This window comes from Oryctolagus cuniculus, chromosome 7, assembly GCF_051225735.1.
Source record: "Oryctolagus cuniculus isolate XC-2025 breed Fujian yellow rabbit chromosome 7, ASM5122573v1, whole genome shotgun sequence".
Taxonomy (NCBI): Eukaryota; Metazoa; Chordata; class Mammalia; order Lagomorpha; family Leporidae; genus Oryctolagus; species Oryctolagus cuniculus.
The window spans coordinates 114,448,145-114,472,874 of record NC_142873.1 but is presented as its reverse complement, the minus strand read 5'-3'; positions in this window follow the sequence as shown (position 1 = coordinate 114,472,874).

Genomic DNA, 24,730 nt, shown 5'->3' with positions numbered 1-24,730 from the left:
AAAGAGATTCTGTTTATTTGCTACAGAGAAGTGCCTTTGACTTTCACAATTTGCCATTAATTGGTGATTAATCACCCCTAGACTTCACTATTTTTTTCAGTGTATCAATTGCACATAATCATCCCATTCCTTTGTCCTTATAATTAATTACTCTTCTTCTCCAAGCTTCTTGAATGCCTGAGATATTGCAATGGCTAGTTCTACTGGCCTCTCACCCCATTCACCACTAATTGAAGAGTGGACAGTTGTGCTGCTGGGGCATTCTTAGACTATTGGTCCTTCACACACCATCAGGGCTAGGGTCTTCATGGCCAGCCAGGATGCCTATGCACCACTGACACAAGCAGATCAAGGCTTGAGCCCCTACATCAACCAATCAGTGGATGTGAACTGCTTCCAGAAATTATACCTTGATTCAGGCAGCTCCTTCAACTGAGGGCACATCCAGGGAATGGGTGCAGTTTCCAGAAGCTGAGGATATGTATGTCTTGGTCCTGATCTGGTTCACATAACAACATTCACTACAATACTGCACCTTAGCATTAGAGGAATGTGCTCCCTACCATCACTGCAAACATCTGCTCAAATGTCATCTTACCAGCAAGGCCTGTCCTTGGAACTCTCTCTTCCTCTTATTCTGATTCATTTTTCTCTCCAGCACTTAGCTCCATTTGAAACTCATGTTTATTATTTATCTCCTAACATCATTGTACACACCAGACTTCCTGTACTCTATCATCTAGAAGAGGGTCTGGCACACAGCAGATCCCCAACAAACAGATGAAATACTGTGCCAAATATTTGTCAAGTACCTACTGCATCATCTTCACTGGAATTGCTGTTATGCCACATTTTCATGTATGCATGTGCATGTGTTAGTGTGTATCTGCATGTTAGTGTATGTGTATAGACTAAAACCCATTATGAGAAGGAATCTTATACTCAATGCAAAAAATATAAAAGTATAAATAGAAGTCAAGAAGTATTTGTGCATATCTGTCTACGAATAACACTGGAATAAGGAAAGGGGCTTTTTCTTTGCAGAAAGCAGCTGAAATGTGAGCAATTTGGCATAAGGCAATAAGAGCTTAAGGGTAGGCCTTTGACTCAGACAGGTAGGAAGATTTAGGGCTTGCTTTTATTTCTTCCAGCACTAGCATTTAATTGCAGACTTAACAGGGGCTTGGGTCTATAAAAGATTCACCTTGTTTCTCTGAATATATACATTATTTACTGTACAGTCTATAAAATATTTACCCATTTCTCAGCCGGCTGCACTCTGCTCAGCCTTAACTACCTCATTGCTGCTCAAAACTGATCAAGTGGGCGGCTGGCACCTGTCCAGAAATGCACTGAGCAAGCAGCTGGAAGGGGACCATATTTTATGCATTTGTCAGAGTACATAGCAATCAGGGGTGTTGAAAGGCTTCTGAAGGTACTGGGGAGCAAGGGGAGGTCTATAGCCCTGTCCCACCTCTATCCACCACATTTACAATACGATGGTCTCTGCCAGGTACAGTTCATTAGTTCATGCACTTATAAAGCATCTCTTGTGTTCTGTAGGTCTTGGATAGACGAGTGGGACTAATGCAAGTTCTTAATCCTACATTGGTGAAAAGAAACTCAATGCTATAGAATCACAATGAGAAGAGCACCCAGATATTGAGGTATCTCTCCATGCAACTAGTGTGTGTGAAACCCGTGCCTTAATGTGCTAGATTCTGCTTTTGAAATTCTGTTTTATGAGTGTCTACAGCCCTAGAAAGTTACCTAGCCTCTTGCTGCTTCATTTTCCCTGGATATTAATATCCTCAATTTCATAGGATTACTATGGGGGTTACACAGAGGAAGACACCGATGTATAGGAAGCACTCGAAGGTTAGAGATGCAGAGGAAAAGGAGGGACATCCCCAGGACAGCTTTCTGTGGTAGATACATTGTGATCTCTATCTTATAGGTAAGAAACTGAGGTTTAGAGAATTAAGTACTTTGTCACAATTTCCTTATAAGTGCAAGAGCCAGGATTCAAGCTCACATATACCTAATTCCAAAACCTAGACTTGTATAAACTATCTATACACACACTAACATGCACATATTTGCATTAATATATGCACATGTACATATGAAAATATAATGTAATCATAACATGTGCATTATTGTGATGATGTGTAATCATTACATGTGCCATCAAACCCCAGTGACATTATATTTCCTTATAGTTCTGTTTCATTGCAGTCATCAGAAAAGTAATAATTTATTGATTTTATTATTATTTAATTTGCTCTGAGTCCTTCCCTAAATTGCATATGGACAAGAACTGTGTCTTTCAGTATTCCCAATGTCTGAGTTAATGTTTTACACAAATCTCTGTTTACTCTTTCCAACAGTGTTCAGAAGTAAGGAATATTTTTCACCCGTTTCATTGCTAACAAAACCAAGGCTCAAATAAATGAAAGAACTTATCTAAGAACACAGCTGAAAAATCAAAGAACTAGTACCTTCACCCAAATTAGTCTACTTTCAATGCTCATGCCCCTTCTGTTGGGTCACACAGTCACGGAGAAGACAAAGGGCAAGAACAAAAGAACAAAATGCTATGTTTTGTCAGGCATTTATGCTGAGCTTCCTTGTCCATGCTGTGCCTGTCACTCCTCACCACAAATCTGTACTTGAAACAAGGATTTTGCTAGAATTTTTTTTTTTCCGAACTCAAATGCAAGCTGTGCTGGAATGAGTTGGCAAAGATTAAGAGACTGGCACTGAGTGTGAAGTATGTAGAGAAAACTGAGAAGGATGCAAGGAACTTCAGTGTGGCTCTTTTCTCCAGTAGTTACCGGGCAAAGAATAAGGCCATTTCAGGTGAGTCTGGGTGAATGCCAACATCTAGAGCCAAGTTCAGGTTCAAGGAGAGTAAAGGAGGGGTTGCAAGTCCAGCAAGATATTTTGACCTTATCATTTAGACTCTGATGTATTACATATCTCCTGACTATGTGAACACTCTGTTTCAAAAAAGTACACAGGTGCCATTTATTTTTATATATTCTCATGTTCCAGGATTGCTTATTGAATGCTATTGGTAGAAATATTAGACACAAAATAATATTGGTATTGGAAAAAATGACACATAGTGTAATGTGTTATTGAATACAAAATAACAGAAATATCAACTTTTCTTAAGCAAGAGAATATTTTGAAACTGAATTTTGAAACTTTAATTGGTATAAAGTTGAAGTGGTAGAAGCTATGATTAGCTCAATTTGACATGGAAAACAAACATTTTATAATTTACAAAGAAATCATCTAGTCCAATTAATCAAATAAATGGAAAAATCATAAATAGTGAATCGTGCTATATATAAATTTAATCAAAACTGTAAACTGAGGGGTCTGGAGTTGTGGCACCGTGGTTTAGGCTGCCACCTGTGACTCTGGCATCCTATACAAACCCTGGTTCAAGGCCTGACTGCTCCATTTCCTATCTAGTTTCTTGCTGTGTCTGGGAAGGCAGCGGAAAATTGTCCAAGTGCTTGGTCGCCTGCCACCTACATGGGAGAGCCAATGGAGTTCCAGGTTCCTGGCTTCAACCTGGTCCAGCCTCAGTCATTACGGCCATTTGGGGAGTGAAACAGAGAAGATGGAAGACCTCTCTCTCTCTCTCTCTCTCCCTCTCCCTCCCTCCCTCCCTCCCTTTGTCTCTCCTTCTGTCTCTCTGACTCTACCTTTCAAATAAATCTTTCAAAAATGCAAACTGGAACTAGAATAATATTTCCTCCAGAAAATATTTGATTCATCAATGGGAATATAGTTTTAGGGAAACAGCTGTTTCATGACATCATAACTTAACGTCCTTCAGATCAAAAGCTAGGTTTCCAGATATTACCCTAGTCCAGTGCTGTGCTGGGGGCTCTTCTTATCCTTAGGACAACACTCTGCTGTATTATTACAACCCCTTGATTTGTAGATGAGGAAACTGAAATTCAGTAAAGATAAGCAATCTAAGAGGATCAGTGATTCAGCACCAGGGCCAGGATTATTTGTTCATCAAAGCAGAACAGTCTCAGTATGGAGTCATGGTCAACTGGGCCTTCCTTCCTAGAGTTCAGGACATTATGCAAGAATTTACAGGACCATTTATCTTCTTGACTTGTCCAAAAACGTGTTGAGGCAGGCATGGCTGTGCTTGTTTCCTGGTGGAAACACTGGGCCTCCAGGAGAGGAATGAACTAGCCCAAGATATCCACCTGGGTGAAACACCCAAGCTTTTCCTTATCCCCAGGCCACTGTCCTCTTCACTGAAGAGGTGAACCAGATGTCAGTTTTCTCAAAGCAACACATATAAAATAATGCTATTTTACAAAGCAACCAGAGGCAGGAAGCTATGTGCTTTAGAGAGCGGAGAATTATAAAGGATGCAAAGTAATTTATTCATGGCTGATAACACTGGGGGGATTTCTGTTTCCTTCTACCATCTCTCTCCCAAAGTAAAATTAGCCTCTAAGGATATCCAAAGTAAAATACCCTTCAAAGGACAGCTGTCCCTGCACTTGCCATCCAGCATTCAGAGGGTGGCGGCAAATGGGACTAAGTTGGATATTGTAATGTCATAGTGTAGTACAATGCTTTTTATCTTAGCACCAGTTTCCTCATGATACAGATCTTTCCTGTCCAGTCAATAACCTTCTAAACTGGGGGTGCATGAAGGAGAGCCCCAAATACAATTCAGGTCTCTGGGGAAAGAAATGAAAAGTTTCCAGCATGATTTCCATTTCTTTTAGGCCAAATCAGTGAAATTCATGGCCGGCCCTGTGGTGTAGTGTGTTAAGCCTCTGCCTGTGGCACCCATATGAGTGCCGGTTCGAGTCCTGGCTTTTCCACTTCTGTTCCAGCTCCCTGTTAATAGCCTGGGAAAGCAGTGGAATATGGCCCAAGTACTTGAGCTCTTACATCCACATGGGAGACCCAGAGGAAGCTCTTGGCTCCTGGCATCAGATTGGACCAGCTCCAGCTGTTGCGGCCATTTGGGGAGCAAACCAACAGATGGAAGACCTTTCTGTCTGTCCTTCTCTCTGTCTGTAACTCTTCCTCTCAAAGAAATAAATCTAAAAAAAAAGAGGAATAAAAAAAAATCAGTGAAACTCACTGATTTCATTCTTGTTCCTGGCATGACACTTACTTGTTTTCTGATTTAAAAACAATTTCAGTGTCTGAGCAGCTGCCCTTTTTTTTCCCAGAATGGAAGTTTTCTAGGATGATGGACTTTGGGTTTTAAAATCAGGACAATCTCAGGCAAACTTATTTGGTGGGTCAGGTGACTAGTTCACATTGCCTGTGCCTGGGATGCAAAGAGCCTCTGATATGCCCTAGATATCTCAGTGTCTTTGGGCACTTTTACTGTTTCATTCAAATTTGGGATCAGCGTGGCGGCCACTGGAGGGTGAACCAACGGAAAAGGAAGACTTTCTCTCTCTCTCTCTCTTACTGTCCACTCTGCCTGTCAAAAAAAATCTATAATTATTGACTTATTTGTTTGCTTATTATATATATGAAAGGCATAGTAACAGAAAGAGAGAGGGGGAGACAGAGAATGAGTTCTTCCACCTGCTGGCTTACTCCCCAGATGATAGACCACCAGGGCTGGACTGGGCCTAAACTTAGAACCTGGAACTCTTTCCATCTTCCACATTGATAGCAGGTACCCAAGGACTTGGGGTATTTTCCTGTTCCTCCCTGGTGAATTAGCAGGAAGCTGGATGTGAAATGAAGTGGCTGGATCTTGAACTGGTGTTCCAATATGAGACGTCACATTGTAAGTAGTGGCTTAACCTGATGTGCTACAGTATCTGTCCTAGGAGGACTATATATGTTACTTTAATTACTTCAACACCTCTGCTTTATCTTCCTGTCCTTAATGCTTTGCATTATCTAACACACCAATACTTTACTTATTATGTTACCCATTACCATTAAACTTCCATAATGGCCAAACTCTTGGTCCATTTCATACATTGCTGCCTCTTTTGCCAGAAGAGTACCTTGCACTAGATAGATGTTCAGTGAGTATTTGTGGCATTTTTTTAAAATTTATTTGATAGTGGAGTTATAGACAGTGAGATGCATCAAGGATCTAAAACTACTACATGATACCATCAAATTACTAGAGGAAAACAAATTACTTGGGGAAACTCTGAGAAATTGGCATAAGCAAAGACTTCTTGGATAAGACCCCAGAAGCACAGGCAATAAAAGCAAAAATGGGCAAATGGGATTACAACTTCTATTCTTTTTTTTTTTTAATTTGACAGGTAGAGTTATAGACAGTGAGAGAGAGAGAGACAGAGATAAAGGTCTTCTTTCTGTTGGTTCACTCCCCAAATGGCCACTACGGCTGGCATTGTGCCAATCCGAAGCCAGGAGCCAGGTGCTTCTTCCTGGTCTCCCATGTGGGTGCAGGGATCTAAGCACCTGGGCCATCCTCCACTGCACTCCCGGACCACAACAGAGAGTTGGACTGGAAGAGGAGCAATCAGGACTAGAACCCGGCGCCCATGTGGGACGCCAGCACTGCAGGCGGAGGATTAACCAAGTGAGCCATGGTGCCGACCTGAGTATTTGTGGTATTAACATTATTTATATCTACCATGCAAAGAAAAACCCGAATTTAGAGCTCTTTAAAAAATCTTGATTTTGTCTTAAATTCTCCATAGTCTTCTGTACTTTTGCTAAAAAGTGGTGACTACATTGTGAGGTAGGTCTTAGTGTTCTAGAAAGCTGGACACTGAGACTCAAGAAGGTGGAGTCACCAGCTCAAAGCCAGAGAAGAGCTCATCTAGTAGAGGACTGAATCAGAATTCAAACCCTGGGTAGGACAGCTACAAAACCTTCCCTGTGACGTCAGGCCCCCTTGCGATGAGAAAAGTGGCCCAACATTGAGTCAGAATATTTATGAAGAAGATGCTATCGTACACGGGTAAAACTAGAAGAGATCCATGAACAACCCAAGTCAACTAAGAAAGACCTTACTTGGCAAAGAGGACCTCTTGAACATTAACAATTCAATCGATGCTGAATCCAGGAGACTAAAACAACATTATTAGGAGGAGAAAGACATGCCAATGACTTGAGCTTTTAATGAGATATCTACCATATCTAGGAGTAAGCAATTTCCCAGAGTATTATATGATGTGAAAGGAATCATAAGGAGCTCTTTAGTGGCACACAGACATATCCTTTCCCATACACACCTGCTCAAGACTCAGCAAAAGACTGCGTAAATGTCTGGAATATTACATAAAAGCTGTCTGCCCAACCAGTCAAAGCTATTAAAATCCATCTCGCTGAAATGAACCCTGAGAGCAGGTCAAACAAATCTAATTTTTATTGTTCCTTAAGGAGATGGCTGTGTCGGAGACAAAGGAGAGAGGCAGGAGGCCAGTTAGAAAGAAAGAAAAAAAAACAACCCTAAGAGGCCTTAAAAAATTAAATGTTCAAAAGAGCTGTGGCAGGCAAGATAAATGATATATTACAGTGCTGGTTTAAACCTAATTGATGACTAATGTTGTAATGCATCTGAACCTGCACTGATCTATTATCCGTCTGGTCCAGACTTGAAGGGACACTGCAAGGAGAAAAATTGCTAACTGCTTTAACCTGATGGAACTTTAAAAAAAATAACCAGTCCAGTTACTTTAAAAGATAAATGACTGGGTGGTGACCTCCTAATGTATATCAGGGTCTTGCAATGCAAAATCAAATGTTAATTAAATAGAATCCAGCACAGGAATCATGCAGAAAGAGCATGCTTTAGAACTTAAGAGACCATAGGGAATTGTGTTGTTTAGGTTTCTACAAAATATTTCAAAGAAGCTACCAAGGGAAAGTCAATGGTGGCAGACTACATAGTAGTTATTGAAAAATCAAATATACACACAACACCATCTGGAAAACAGCTACATACAGGTTTTATGTGGTAGCATGTGGGTATAGCTAAATCACTGTCGTTGAAGGGCAGGGTCTCTAGAGTTGCTTAAGTTCACTGAAATGATCACTTTTTTTTTTCTTGATCTGCAACAGCCTCAGTAAAACCTTTGGAAGGAAAAATAAGCAAAGAATATAAGAACATGTCAAAAGGATTTAGAAGTCAGTTTGAAAAGGCTTCCAATGGCCAAGTCTAGGATTACATTATCCATAAAACAGTGAAGGTAATAAGTTGCAACAATACTAAAAAAATGAGTTTGCACTGATATAAATGAATGAATGGACAAATGAATGAATGGACAAATGTTAGAGTAGAATTCTGATTAATAAATGTATGAGAAATGAAGAAAATAGAAAATCATTTGGCAATCGCAAAGTGATAATTCTTTCAGGTAATGCTCTTCAATAGGTACTACAATTAGTGAACAAAAAACTGATAAAAAATAAACAGAATTTTTACATAGTCCCTGAGTATCTCTACCCAGAGGACCCCTTGACCAAAGGATCATAGTTAACAACACCAGGAATGGGATGAATGTACATCATGTGCCTCTTGATATAACACACTAAGAAGGGCACAACATCACTTCTGTGATGTTATTGCTAAAAATGCATAGCCTAGATTTAATTATGAAGAAATATCTAACTAATTGAGGGACATTCTGTGAAATAGTTCTCCTCAAAAGAATCAAGGCCATATATAAAGTATCAAGTCACATAATAACTTAAGAAATATTCCATTTTAAAGAACATGAATGGGACATGATTATGAAACATAATCTGTGATGTTGGATTGGATTCTGGGCCAGAAAAAAGAAGACATTTGTGGGCTGATTGAAAAAAAATTGAATCTGAGCTATAGATCAAGTATTAATATTGTAATATTATTTCTTTCATGAATTCAGTAACTATATAATTATATGAAAAACAGGGCTAATGATAGGTAGATATTCTTTGTTCCAATTTCTGAAATTTTTGTAAATATGAAATTATTTCTAAATGTTTTAAAAATTAGTACTAGAAATGCCATTTTTGTGCATTCTTAGAATATCCATATCTAGCTTCATTCTCCTAGGAGAGGCTCTCTTCAGAGATGGTTAAGAGGCACCTTCCTTCCAAGCCAGGATGTCCTTAGTAAATTGGGACAACAAGGAAATGGAAGCAGAAAGACATAAGCTCTCTGACCATGTTCATCAGAGAAAGTCAGACAGGATAACAGGTGTGGGAAATTGCTTAATAGCTGTGCCTGACCAGCTCATGGAGTTGAAGGATGAGGCTACAAGTAGGCCCACAGAGAACAGTTCTTTTCTGACAATGCTTCACAAGAGGGGTTCATCTTAACCATTCTAATCATAATTGATACTTCTTATTTTTCACTAACTCTGAGTTAGTCTTTGTGTCAATATACATTATAGATTATCTCATTTAATCATTACAAAAGCCTGTGAGGGAAGTACTATCTTGTATGATAAGATACGGAAAGGAAGGGGCCAGTGCTGTGGCATAGTGGGTAAAGTTGCCACCTGCAGTGCCGGCATCCCATATGGGTGCCGGTTCAAGTCCCATCTGGTCCATTTCCAATCCAGCTCCCTGCTAATGCTCTTGGAAAAGCAGTGGAAGAAAGTCTAGGTCCTTGGACCTCTGCACCTGTGTGGGAGACCCAGAAGAAGCTCCTGGCTCCTGGCTTCAGACCTGCCCAGCTCTGACCGTTGTGGCCATTTGGGGAATGAACCAACAGATGGATGATCTCTCTCTCTCCCTCTCAAATAAATAATCTTTTTAAAAAAAGATACAGAAAGGAAATACTTATTTTCTAAAATAGGCTTGTTTTGCTAAATGAGAGACTTGGCAATGGGCAGAAATAGTAACTCCAGAGCATGTGTGTATTATTCTTAACTCTGGTGTAATGCACAGCCTCAACAAGAGTGCGGAGCCCACCTACAAGTGATCTTTAAAAAGTTAAACCAGATATGAGCTATAGCTTAGCATGAATATTAAAAGGGGGAAAGAAAAAAAAAAAGGATTTGTGAATCAAGCATACAAGCACACAGGCACGATTGTTGCAAGACCATTTTATCTATGTAGGAGACCAAAGAGTCTAGCAGTTAGGCAGAACTGCCCTGGCTTCACACTAACCAGTAATATGCTAGAGGTTAATCATTCTCACGTGTTCTCCTGAGAATGCAAGGATTTCATGAACATTTCCTTATACAAAAAACAGCACAGGGCCTCTGAAGGACAGAAAGGGGTAGAAAGAAGAAAGTCACCCATTGGGCCTGTTGAGAGCAAGCTGTGCTGAGACTCATGCTAGCAGTAGGTATTCCTCACATTCTCTTTCCCCCTCCTCCTCTATCAGTTTTCTTCTTTTTCTCTCCTCCTGTTCCTTCTCCCTCCTTTATCTTCTTCCTCCTCCTCCCTCTTCCTCCTTCTTCCTTCTTGATTTTACTCACCCTTCTACCCCACTCTTCAACCCTCCCTCCTCCTCCTGCTTCTACTTGTTTGTTCCTTCCAAACTACAGAAACTTAGAAAACGGAAGAATTGATTGTAACTGGAAGTTTTAGGAAGACTCGGAGTAGGATAGCCCCTGAGCAGTCTTAGCAAAGAGCAGGACTTTGATATGCTAGGTGAGAGAAAAGACTTTTCAAGCAAAAGAGGCACTGGAACAGAACAGTCCAGGTGGGAGAGTTTATGGAAATCAGGAGTGTGAAATGTGACAATATAAATACATGGGATGATGCAAGTGAGTAAGCAGCAAGGAGCAGGAGGTAGGCGTGACAGTGACAAAATGAAAAAATGTCTGCTGAAATAGGCTGGGGTTTATTCCGGAGAGGCCATTAATTCCCTCAGGAGGAATCTGCACTTGACCTTCTGGACAAAAAAAAAAAAAAAAAAAAAAGTCCCTTGTGGGAGGGGTAGGTGTCAAATGGGTAGCTTCCTTGTCATCATCCAGGATGGAATCAGTCCAACTGCCAAGGATCAGGCTCGGGAATCTGTGTTTAACTCTCAAGGACAGTCTTGCAAACACTCACACAACCCCATGGAAGCTTGTGGGCACAAGCTGATATGATTGCATTCTTTTTGAAAGCACAAATTCTATGTGCCGTCCTTTAAGATCCCCTTCAATCCAAGCCTTTTACAGTATAAACTGCTTGTCCCTCTGCTTTGTGGAGTCATCAGAGTTTACTCACAGTGACTTACTTTCCAAGACATGTTTTGATGAAAGTGGATGATAGCAGAGCCCAAAGGTAGCAAAATAAGAACAAACACGCATGGAAAGAATCGTTAGCTTCCCTGTCGGTGTGGAAGCTGACAGATGCATGGAGGCGCCGGCCACCTCCCAGGCTGGCTGTGGCCACTCAAGCTTCTGGACCATTGGCTGGAAAGGTCAAAGTCATATTTTATGAAGCTGAGCTAGTTCAAGAAAAACATCTTGTTGAAAAACCTCAAGTACTCTGTAAATAGTTTTCTAGGGTTTCCTTGAAAGGTTTATGAGAGCACCATGGGTTAGCAGTAAGTTACGTGAGTAGAAGGACCAGAATGCACCCTTTCAGGGTTGTGTGCGTGTCTTCTTGTAAATCTGTGCTTAGCCCCTTGGTGAAGAACATGAAGTATGAGGTCAGGGAGACCTGGGTCCAAATCACAGTTCTTCCATTTACTGGCTGTGTACAGAAGCAAGCTACTTAGTTCCTCTGAACCTGTTTCTTTCTGTTACAGGACTTAGTTCCCTGTTATTTTGAGGACTTGTCTTCCCTGGATATCTATACAGCTCACAGCCACATCCCTGTGGGTCTTCCTCAACTGTTCTTCTCAGTAAGGACTTCCCACCCTCTATCTTTAACACCAGAAACACTGCCCCGAGGCCTCAACATGTCTCACCTGCTTCCTGGGCTGCTTTTCTCTCTTAGACTTTGTCACTCTATGGACACTCTAGAACATACTATAGCTCCTGTATGTGTTAGACTTTCTATCTTCTTCACTTTCTGCCTCCAAAGCTAACATTTGAACAATGCAAGGACAGGGATTTTTCCCTATTTTTGATCACTACTATATTCCTTGTATCTGGTCAGCATTTGGAACATAATAAATATTTGTGGTATGAATGGATGGAGGATTAAATGGTCAGTCAGTGGGTAGATACCCACCCCAGAACTTCTATTCAAGATGGGTTGATGAGTTCATGTTTCCACTGTCATTGTGTGCCAAATACACAGCAATAAGAAATAATCCAAAAAAGGAAAACTATTATCTGTGCATATAGTATTTTAAAAAAGATTTTATTTATTTGTTTATTTGAGGTAGAGTTACAGAGAGAGGGAGAGACAGAGAGGAGATCTCCCATCCACTGGTTCACTCCCCAAATGGCCGCAACGGGCAGAGCTGACCTGATCCAAATCCAGGAACCAGGAGATTCTTTCGAGTCTCCCATGCAGGAGCAGGGGCCCAAGCACTTGGGCCATCTTCCACTACTTTCCCAGGCCATAGCAGAGAGCTGTATCCAAGAGTAGCAGCCAGGACATAAACTGGCATCCATATGGGATGTCAGCACTGCAGGGTGGAAGCTTAGCCTATTACACCACAGCGGCAGACCCTATGTAGCATTTTTAAATGAGGGAAAGTTGGGTGGAAGGTATATAGGAATTTTCTGTGCTATCTCTGAAACTTTCTGTAAGGTCAAAATTATTTTAAAAGAAAAGATTTTAAACATGATAGCTGCAAAAAGAAAAAAGAAAACAAGAGAAAGATAATCAGTTCTGTGGCCCATACATAGAACCAAAACACATAGCAGTCACTGTGGGCTACAGGTGCAGCCTAGTAGCTCTTCACCTAGTTGTCAGGACAGCTGGCAGTTGGATTTCTGGATTAATGAAAACCAAATATGGCAGGAGACTAGTATGACTCTCATGCACTAGAACTGAGAGTCTGAGGGCAGCTTTCTCTTGGCCATGGAAGGAGGCTTAAAGATACATCAGCTGTTGCCTTGGGCTGTTGATTAAGTAAAGTCCCAGGAAGGAGCAAAATAGCTGTACAACCAGGACATGGGCTAAGCTATCAGCTAGTGGCCCATTCTTAAGAAGGGTGGAAAAGTGATAATTGAAATGATAGTGGATGAAATTTTCTGAACACAGAAGATAGATCATTGGAGGCAGACTGCACACACTAGAGAGCCAAGCGATGAAAGTAGGACTGTAGCTAGATGAAAAAGTGCATAACGATGTGGAAACAAAGAGTATCTTCAAAGGTACTAGAAAATGGGACAGATTACTTATCACAGAACAACAGTGAGGTGACGGGGCTGGCAGGTAATTTGTTCATAGCAATCTTTGCCAGAAGATAATATACACCTTCAGAATGCTGAGAGGGAAAAGATTCGAATTATACTTCTGTGCCCATAGTACTATCGTCCATGAGCATTTTAGCTTTCTAGGACAGCCATAGCAAAATGTCAAAAATTGTCCGGTTTAAACAGCAGATACTTATCTTCTCACAGTTCTGAAGCTGGAAATCCAAGATTAAGGTGTTAGCAGGTTGCATTTCCTCCTAGGTCTTTCTCCCTTTGGCCTGAAGATGGCCACCTTCCCTATATTCCCTCACATTGTCTTTCCTTTTTTTTTTTTTAGCAGTTCTTTTTTTATTTTCATTTTTTTTAACTTTCATTTAGTAAATATAAATTTCCAAAGTACAGTTTATGGATTACAATGGATTTCCCCCCCATAACTTCCCTCCCACTTGCACCCCTCCCATCTCCCGCTCCCTCTCCCATTCCATTCACATCAAGATTCATTTTCAATTATCTTTATATACAGAAGATCAATTTAGTATATATTAAGTAAAGATTTCAACAGTTTGCACCCACACAGAAACACAAAGTGTAAAATACTGTTTCAGTACTAGTTATAGCATTAATTCACAATGTAAAACACATTAAGGACAGAGATCCTACATGAGAAATAAGTGCACAGTGACTCCTGTTGTTGACTTAACAAATTGACAGTCTTGTTTATGGCATCAGTAATCTCCCTAGGCTCTAGTCATGAGTTGCCAAGGCTATGAAAGTCTTTTGAGTTTGCTGATTTTGATCTTATTCCGACAGGGTCATAGTCAAAGTGGAAGTTCTCTCCTCCCTTCAGAGAAAGGTACCTCCTTATTTGATGGCCCTGTTCTTTCCACTGGGATCTCACTCGCAGAGATCTTTCATTTAGGTTTGGCTTTCCATGCCTAAAATACTCTCGTGGGCTCTTCAGCCAGATCTGAATGGCTTAAGGGCTGATTCTGAGGCCAGAGCACTATTTAGGACATCTGCCATTCTTATGAGTCTGCTGTGTATTACACTTCCCATGTTGGATCGTTCTCTTGCTTTTTGATTCTGTCAGTTATCATTAGCAGACACTAGTCTTGTTTGTGTGATCCCTTTGACTCTTAGACCTATCAGTGTGATCAATTGTGAACTGAAATTGATCACTTGGAATAGTGAGATGGCATTGGTACATGCAACCTTAATGGGATTGTATTAGAATCCCCTGGCACATTTCTTTTTCTTTTTTTTTTTTTTTTTTTTTGACAGGCAGAGTGGACAGTGAGAGAGAGAGACAGAGAGAAAGGTCTTCCTTTTGCCGTTGGTTCACCCTCCAATGGCTGCCGCGGCCAGCGCGCTGCGGCCGGCACACCGCGCTGATCCGATGGCAGGAGCCAGGAGCCAGGTGCTTTTCCTGGTCTCCCATGGGGTGCAGGGCCCAAGCACCTGGGCCATCCTCCACTGCACTCCCTGGCCACAGCAGAGAGCTGGCTTGGAAGAGGGGCAACCGGGACAGAATCCGACGCCCCGACCAGGACTAGAACCCAGTGTGCTGGCGCCGCTAGGCAGAGGATTAGCCTAGTGAGCCGCGGCGCCGGCCCCCTGGCACATTTCTAACTCCACCATTTGGGGCAAGTCAGCTTGAGCATGTCCCAAATTGTACGTCTCCTCCCTCTCTTATTCCCACTCTTATATTTAATAGGGATCACTTTTCAGTTAAATTTAAACACCTAAGAATAATTGTGTATTAATTACAGAGTTCAACCAACAGTACTAGAGCAAATAAAAAAATACTAAAATGGATAAAGTATTACATGGTACATCAACAGTCAGGACAAGGGCTGATCAAGTCACTGTTTCTCATAGTGTCCATTTCACTTCAACAGGTTTCCCCCTTTGGTGCTCAGTTAGTTGTCACTGATCAGGGAGAATATTTGTACCTTTGGGACTGGCTTAATTCACTCAACATAATGTTTTCCAGATTCCTCCTTCTTGTTGCAAATGACCGGATTTCATTGTTTTTGACTGCTGTATAGTATTCTATAGAGTACATGTCCCATAATTTCTTTATCCAGTCTACTGTTGATGGGCATTTGGGTTGGTTCCAGGTCTTAGCTATTATGAATTGAGCTGCAATAAACATTAAGGTGCAGAACACTTTTTTGTTTGCCAATTTAATTTCCTTTGGGTAAATTCCAAGGAGTGGGATGGCTGGGTTGAACGGTAGGGTGATATTCAGGTTTCTGAGGAATCTCCAGACTGACTTCCATAGTGGCTTGACCAGTTTGCATTCCCACCAACAGTGGGTTAGTGTCCCTTTTTCCCCACATCCTCTCCAGCATCTGTTGTTGGTAGTTTTCTGAATGTGAGCCGTTCTAACCGGGGTGAGGTGAAACCTCATTGTGGTTTTGATTTGCATTTCCCTGATTGCTAGTGATCTTGAACATTTTTTCATGTGTCTGTTGGCCATTTGGATTTCCTCTTTTGAAAAATGTCTATTGAGGTCCTTGGCCCATCTCTTAAGTGGGTTGTTTGTTTTGATGTTGTGGAGTTTCTTGATTTCTTTGTAGATTCTGGTTATTAACCCTTTATCTGTTGCATAGTTTGCAAATATTTTTTCCCATTCTGTCGGTTGCCTCTTCACTTTCCTGACTGTTTCTTTTGAAGTACAGAAACTTCTCAATTACACACACACACACACATCCCTGGCTTCTCTGTGTGTGTCCAAATTTTCTCCTCTTATAATGACACCAATAAGATTGCAATAGGGCCCACCTGACAGCCTGATCCCAAAGTCTAACCACATTCTATGATACTAAGGGTTAGGATCCTCAACTATTAATTTGGATTGGGTGTGAGGTTGGGACCATAGTTCAGTCTATAACAAAGAATGAGAGAAATAAAGACATTCTCAGAGTTGCAAAGAACTAGAGCATTTATTACCTTTGGACATTTGCTTTAGGAACTATCAACTGCTCTTCATTGGTAAGGAGAAAAAAGCCCAGAAAATAAAATGGCAGATGTTATAAACCTACCATTGTGATGTCATAATCAATTGTGATGTCATAAACTTTGTTTTGCAATAAAAATTGTGATATGATAAAAAAAAAAAAAGAAATACAGCCAAAAGGTAGTAATGAAATTAATCATAGATGAGTTAAATTCATATTCTAAAAGCTATAGATTATCACATTGGATTTTTGAGACACTCAGCTGTATGTTTCATGAACAAGACATATTTACTACAAAATATTTGGACCGAAGGTTGAAACTAAATGAATGTAACAAATTGTAATATAAAAGATCAAATAAATCCAGTAAGAACAATATTAGTATTAAACTAAAAACAATTGAAGGAGAAAACACCTATAGAAATAAAGATACTAGCTAATAATTAAAAGAAGCTCTTCGGAGAAGATAGAACCATCACAAACCTGAATTTACCTGATATTGCCTAAAAATGCAGAATAAAACCTGAAAGATCAACAATCATGGTAGCAAATTTAAGATTAACTCTCTCAGAGATGAATTAACATGACTGACAAATATACATATGTTCAATCAGTTAACTATGTATATATATACTCTGTGTATATTTATATTCTCTGTGTAATATGTGTATATATTAATATGTAATTAATATATAATTGACGTATACATATGTATATATTCTGTGTGTCATATATGTAAAATATGTATACACATGATACACACATAGCTACATGATACACACATGGCTACATGATATACACATAGGGGTCTTTCAAAAGTTCATAGAAAATATGTGTTATCAAAAATTTATGCATGGATTTCCAAAATCCTTTGAACCAAAATAATTTATCTTTTAATTCCATTCTTCCAGAAACTTTTTGAAATAGTCCAGTATGCATGTGTCTAACACCGAAACTATATGCACTTCCCCTGGTAAATTCTCTCTGCTTTGTTAATCTGGCAAATGAGTCCTTCTTGGGTCTCTTGGGCAGAATTAAGCATAATTCTGGACTCTCTTATCACCATCCATGCACTTCACACAGTACTCATCTCAACATCTTTAAAAATGTACCTCATTATCTCCATAGGACTTTGTTATCAGGTACCAGTGTGTTAACCACCTCTGTAACTCCAATTCCTGGTGTATTGTACATGGTTGGTAATTGCATGTTTAATGAATAAATCTATAGTCCTTGCCCTTAAGAGGCTCATAAGGTACAATTAAAAGCAGCTAACACGTATTGAAAAGATTTAGGTGCTGAGTAGCTTCTCAGAGATTTACAGATATATCTCATTAGTCATTATGGCAAATCCTAGGTAGGTGTTAATATTATCTTCCTTTGCAGATGAGAAAAGTTGAGACCAAGGAGCTTTTGTAATTTGTCTAAAATTCCGGGGAAGACAAATGGCAGAGCCAAGATTTTGGCTCCAAATTTTCTAATCTCAGAGTCTGAGCACTTCACCATCATACTATACTACTCATATTCTGTGTGTGAAAACACAATCATTAATAGAAAACAGTATTTGCCGTGTGCCCATGGAACTACGTACACAATAAATCCCGTGCAATTGTATTAAAAAGATGCAGTGCACAAGTTGTTATCTCAGCAAACTGTAAAATGACTCACACCCTTTTACCTGTGCCTTCTGCCAGTTCTCTGGAAGGATGTGTTGGATGAGAGATAAAGGAAGAAATCAATGGCTGCTTTCTTCAGTTTAGCCCCTCTCTGAATTTGGGGGATTTTTCTAGAACCTTACTTGCCACCATACAATTCTGCAGCCTGAACAGCAATGCCCTATGACTATCAGACCCTTTAGGCTTGTGGCTGTTGGAGTCCTTATAAGGCAGGGGAGAGTTGAGTCATGCTAACAGCCCTTGTAGATGACTATGTGGCTGCTTCTCTCCTCTAAATTATCCTGTTATCCAGAAAGTGCAGCTGCAGGGCAACAGATGGGTTCTGAGTAGAACCCAGAGAAGGAGGCAAAGAAAGCCTTCTTCTCCTCAACACTCGCTATCAAGAAACCATTATGAAATCCTTTGTTTTTCTGAGGTCTGGATCGTTTGAGTTATGAACATATATATACATATACAGACATAGAGATACGCAACTGACAGCTGGTTGCCACTGAAGAAAGAGTGAAAGCACTGCTTCATTTGAGCAGATCTGTATCAGCTTCTCTGAGGCCTGGGAGCCCTCCCACCCCATCCCAGGGTCACTGAGAAACTATTATATAGCTTATATTAGTCTCTGTGTGTGTTTGATGGTACACTTGACCACAGTTTATGAGACAATTCACCACTCAATGATTTCCATCCAAATGTAGAAGCTGGAGACAGTTTAATTTGTGCCAAACTTCAAAGCTGAAGTGATTGAAAACTACAGTTGAGTAATCAAGCAGTTGGCAAGGGGAATGTTGTAAAGCCTTTGACTGCAAAATTTACAGTGTGAATTCCTGGCCAGTAATTGAACATCAATGATCCCTTTTTAAAAAATCATCTCAAAAAGGCCCTTCTGGGTTTCAAGGTAGATCTCTTAAGGCTCATGATTAAAAAGCAAAATAACAGGACTCTATTTATGGTAGATAAAGTCAGAGTTTTAAAATCTATTACCCATTTAATCCCAACAATCACTTTAATAAGGCTTTGTTTTCCTGAAAAAAAAAATAAAAAGAATCCAGAAGAGCAATAATTTATCTGAACAAAACTATGTAGTTGTTAGGAAGCTAGGTTGTTGGGACTAAGATTTTTCTAGTCTAACCTTTCCACTATACTAAAGTGTCTTTCACACTATTCTGTGGTTATTCCTAACCACCTTCAGATGTGAGTCCCTTAGCCAAGCAACTAGCTGTCTGCACTTCACAAGAAAAAAGACGCTTGAGCTGGAAGGGACGTTGGAGACCATCTGGTCCTATCTTCCTGCTTTGAGATGAAGATGAGAGAACCAAAGCCTAGAGACACTGGATGACTTGCAGAGATGAGATGAGTTCAGAATCTAGATCTTATTTTCAATCTCTTTGCCACACCCTGGTGTTGCATCAAAAAAATATGTCACCTCTACACTCTTGAAGTTGTGCTTATTTACTCAACTATATTTACTCAACGGTGCTGTGGAACGATCCGTGGTTTACTCACAGAGAAAACAAAGATGTACAACACAGGAACTCTTAGTCCTTGTGAGATGATGAATAGACAAACAATTCTACTAAGTTGGAGGTTTACACAGATGAAATGGATTAGCAAAGAAGGAGCAATTAATTAGGCCTGAGGAATAGAAGATGACTTCACCAAAAAAATAAGAGAAGTTGACTGGCCAGATACTAGAGAAAGAGGCTTTACATGAAGGGTATTATATTTTTGTTGAAAGGAATTAGGACTGTTTGAAAACACTGAAAAAGTCCTCTGAGTCCTTAGGTAGGGCTAGATCCCAGGAATCCCAGAGGGGAGTGATGGAACAGTGGAAGCAAGGAGTGAGATAAAGGCTCCTTGTGTCATGCCGAGGGATGTGGTCTCGTTCTGCAAGGAGATGAGGAGATAGTAAAACAAAAAAGGCTGCAGATGTAATTCACAGACTGACCCTGTCAGGTGAGTTTCTATCAAACCCAACTTTAGAGGTGTGGAAACTGAGAAACGGACAGAGTAGATGACATGCTCAGGCCACTCAACCTTAGTGTGGGAAAGAGGCACCAGGACTCAGGCATCCGGTTTCCAAGTTCCAAGTTCTTTCCATATATCATCCAGCTGTTTCTCAGAGCAACTGCTTTTGGAAGCCAGAAAGCGAGTTCTGAGGTCACCGCTGAGACACACAGCAGAGGGAGTGCAGGAGACTCCGAGGCTCAGGAACACCAGGCTGCCCGTTGCCTACTTTCTAGAGCCTCTCTTTTTCTCTTGGTCTGTAGAGTTTTGTTTATCTATCCCTGGCTTCTGAAAAGCAAATAGAACAAAGCAACCATACTCCCCTCTGCCCATAGCCCTTGTGCGGCTATGTTGACAGAAAGAACAATAAAATGTTGTAGGAAAAGGGGCTGCTTTCTCCAAGTTCGCCCTTAAAAGAGTAGCACAATCAATGCTGAACACACCCAGATTCTCTCCAGCTCTGTCTCCGTCTCTCTTCTCTCTTTCTCTAGATTATCCTCTAGAAAGAACTCTTTAGATGTCTTCTTAGGAGTCAATATTTCAAGTTTGCCCTTTCTAGATAGTTCTGAGATGCAGATAAAATCTTGTCTATCCTTTCTACTAAAATGGCTGTACTCTGCGTTCCATTTCAGTGATACACTCTCTGCTCTTTGTGGAGACACAAATGAGAGATGGGTGGGTTTGTGGCACGCTGGATTGCACTATCACTTTGGATACTTGTATCTGACATTAGATAGCCTGGTTTGAGTCCTGCCTCCACTTCTCATCCAGTTTCTTGATAATGCACACCCTGGAAAGCAGCAGGTAATTACTCAAATGCTTGGGTCCCTGCCACCCCTGTGGGAGGCCTGGGAGTTCTGGGCTGCTGGCTTTGGCCTGGACCAGTCCTGGCTGTTGCAGGCATCTGGAGAATGAACCAGCAAATCAAAGATCTCTCCCTCTTTCTAAGTTGCTCTGCCTTTCAAATAAATAAATAAATAAATAGGCAAAGACTCCCAGATCAGAAAGACATTTTGATAGAAACTCAGTCCAGATGAATCTATTACATCTAGCATACATTTATACATTTGTGGCCAATTCACTGATAGCTTTGTACCTGGCCCACTCTCAATATCTATTAATTAAATCACCCAAATACTTTATTCCCTCTCTAGTATCTCAAGTAAAACAAAAAGAGAACAATAGAAACTATATACACACATGTTTTAACAGCCATTCATGTATAGTTGAACAAATTTCTAATAATGTAAAAAATACAATTAAGGCCATAATAATTACTATTTTACAAATAAACTCACATCAATTAATTCAGAAGAGAAAATTCAACATGAGAAATTTGTTATATATGCTTGAGAGAGCTAACAATGCAAACAGGGAAATGCAGAAGCAACCCAGGGACCTGCTGTCAAACTACAGGGTATTAGAATGAAGGCAATACTATAACTAGTACTCAAACAGTATTTTTCACTTGATGTTTCTGTGTGGGAGCAAACTGTTGAAATCTTTACTTAATGTATGCTAAACTGATATTCTGTATATAAAGAGAATTGAAAATGAGTCATGATGTGAATGGAAGGGGAGAGGGAGCGGAAAAGAGGAGGGTTGCAGGTGGGAGGGAAGTTATGGGGGGGAAAGCCATTGTAATCCATAAGCTGCACTTTGGAAATTTATATTCATTAAATAAAAGTTAAAAAAAAAAGAGCCAAGAAGCTAGAGCCACATAGAGGGAGTTGAAACTTTTGGGAAGCTACAGCCATAGAAATGCTGCCCAACAAGCAGAGGATTGAGATATGCTTGTTTATTACCTTCTCCCACCTTCCAATCTCTGTCTAGTAGCTTCTATTGGGCAGTCCCAGTGAAGGGACAGGCAGAATGCATGGGAAACATAGTTTGCAGGATTTCACTCCCCAAAATACAAAGAAGATCATGGGACGTGGTGAATGGGTCTGAGATCAAACAGGAAAATGACAGATACAGATATTTATAACATCACTTTGAAGAGAGAGCCACAGTTGACATTCTGGCATATTTACTTTTCATCTTTTTATATACTTTTCATTTGCATAATTGAGGTCATATAAGTTTGGTAAGTTGATGTCCTTCTCTGTTCACTCAGCACTATTTCTTGTGTTTTCCCACATCATTCAAAATTTTTTAAACTTGATTTTTATGGAATGCATTAAAAGTAGTATTGTGCTTTTATGGACATAAACTATAATCTATTTAGCCATTTATTTATAATTGACATAAAATGAATCTATGAAAAAACTTTAAAAAGAAGAATAAAGTTGGAGAACTTGAACAGATTTCAAGACGTACTGTAAAGCAACAGTAATTATGATAGTACAGTTTGGGCAATAAATTAGAAAAATAGAACAGTAAAATAAAACATACACTCCAGAAATAGATCTCTACTTGTAGAATCACATGATTTGTAACCTTATAACTCAGTAACAAAAAGAGAGTTGTGAAAAAATGCTGCAGAATTTTAGCTCTGGCACAGCAAAAAAGGAATCTTGATCTCTACCTTACAACATGCAGAAAAATTGAAGTGGATTAAATGTGATATCTAAAATATTCAAGCTTCTAGAAGAGAATATTGAAGAATATCTTCCTGACTTTGAAATAGAGAAAGGCATATTAAACAGGACAAAAAAAGGAATCTATCTTTAAAAAAATAAAATTGACTTTATTAAGTTTAGGAATTTTTGTTCATCAAAATCAAATAAGTAAGCCATACAGTAGGAGGCATTCTTAGCAATACACATATCCTACAGATATCTCATCTAGAATGTGGAAAGAACTCTTTCCAAAAATCAGTAAGAAAAATACAAGCAGCCCAGTTTTACAAAGGCAAAAATACTTGAGCCAAAGAGACTCAAGTACTGCCCCAAAGAGACTGTTCAAATGGTCAAACACATGGAAAGGTGCTCCATTTCATAATACTTTTATTCATAGAGTAATTTCAAGACAAAATCATAATTAAATACCAATACAAGCTCATCAAAATGGCTAAAACTCATAGGACTGACTATGGCAAGTGTTGTTAAGGTTGTAGAGTAGAACCCTCATCTATTAATGTTGTCATTGTAAATTGGTTCAAGAATTTGAAAAAGTGTTTTATAGTGTCAATGAAAAGTCTGATACAGCAATTCCAATCCTGTTATTTATTAAACAGAACTGAAAACACATATCCATTAAAGACGTGGATAAAATGTTCAGTAATTCATTCAAGATAGCCTCAAACTGGAAACATCTCCAATAATAGGAAGATGGATGAGCAAATTATGACGGATTCATACAATAGTATACTGTAATGGAAAAGAGCAAACTATTTTTTAAATTAACGTTTTTTGTTTTTAACTTTTATTTAATCAATATAAATTTCCAAAGTACAGCTTATGGTTTACAATGGCTCCCCACTCCATAACTTCTCTCCCACCTGCAACGCTCCCATTTCCCGCTCTCTCTCCCCTTCCATTCATATCAAGATTCATTTTCAATTCTCTTTATAGACAGACTATCAGTTTAGTATATATTAAGTAAAGATTTCAACACTTTGCACCCAAATAGAAACACAAAGTGAAAAATACATGTACAATTTGGGACATGCTCAAACTGACTTGCCCCAAACGGTAGAGTTAGAAACATACCAGGGGATTCCAATTCAATCCTATCAAGGTGGCATGTACCAACGCCATCTCACTAGTCCAAGTGATCAATTTCTGTTCACAATTGATCATAATGATAGGATTAAGAGTCAAAGGGATCACATAAACAAAACTAGTGTCTGAAAATACTAACCAATAGAATAACAAAGGGAGAGAACAATCCAACATGAGAAGCGGGATACACAGCAGACTCATAGAATGGTGGATGTCCTAAACAGCACTCTGGCCTCAGAATCAGCCCTTAAGGCATTCGGATCCAGCTGAAAAGCCCATGAGAGTATTTCAGGCATGGAAAGCCAAGACACTCTGTCAAAAAGAAATGGCTTAAATTAACTTATTAATTAAATTAAGTTATTAACTTATTAAATGACTTAAATTAACTTATTAATTAATTAATATGAAGAAAATAGATTTCATGGAGTTCATAGATAGAATTCTAAGAATACACTGACACTCTTTTCCTTCTTTCTCCCTTTCTTTTTCTTTTTTAATTGTTGTGATAACATATTTTTAATTTACTTAATTAATGCGCCACTAAAGAAAGAGTTTAAGAAGTAAAAAGCAGAAAGATTGGCCAGCGCGGCGGCTCACTAGGCTAATCCTCTGCCTTGCGGCGCTGGCACACCAGGTTCTAGTCCTGGTCAGGGTGGTGGATTCTGTCCCGGTTGCCCTCTTCCAGGCCAGCTCTCTGCTGTGGCCAGGGAGTGCAGTGGAGGATGGCCCAAGTGCTTGGGCCCTGCGCTCCATGGGAGACCAGGATAAGTACCTGGCTCCTGCCATCGGATCAGTGCGCTGCGCCTGCCGCAGCACGCCAGCCGAGGCGGCCATTGGAGGGTGAACCAATGGCAAAGGAAGACCTTTCTCTCTGTCTCTCTCTCTCACTGTCCACTCTGCCTGTCAAAAAAAAAAAAAAAAAAAAAAAAAAAAAAGTAGAACGATGACTAAAAACAAACTATTCTCTTTTTTTTGTTGGTTTTTTTTTTTTAATTTTTTTTTTTTTTTGACAGGCAGAGTGGACAGTGAGAGTGCACTGGGCTCTAGTCCTGGTTGCTCCTCTTCCAGTCCAGCTCTCTGCTGTGGCCTGGGAGGGCAGTGGAGAATGGCCCTGGTGCTTGGGCCCTGCACCCACATAGGAGACCAGGAGGAAGCACCTGGCTCCTGGC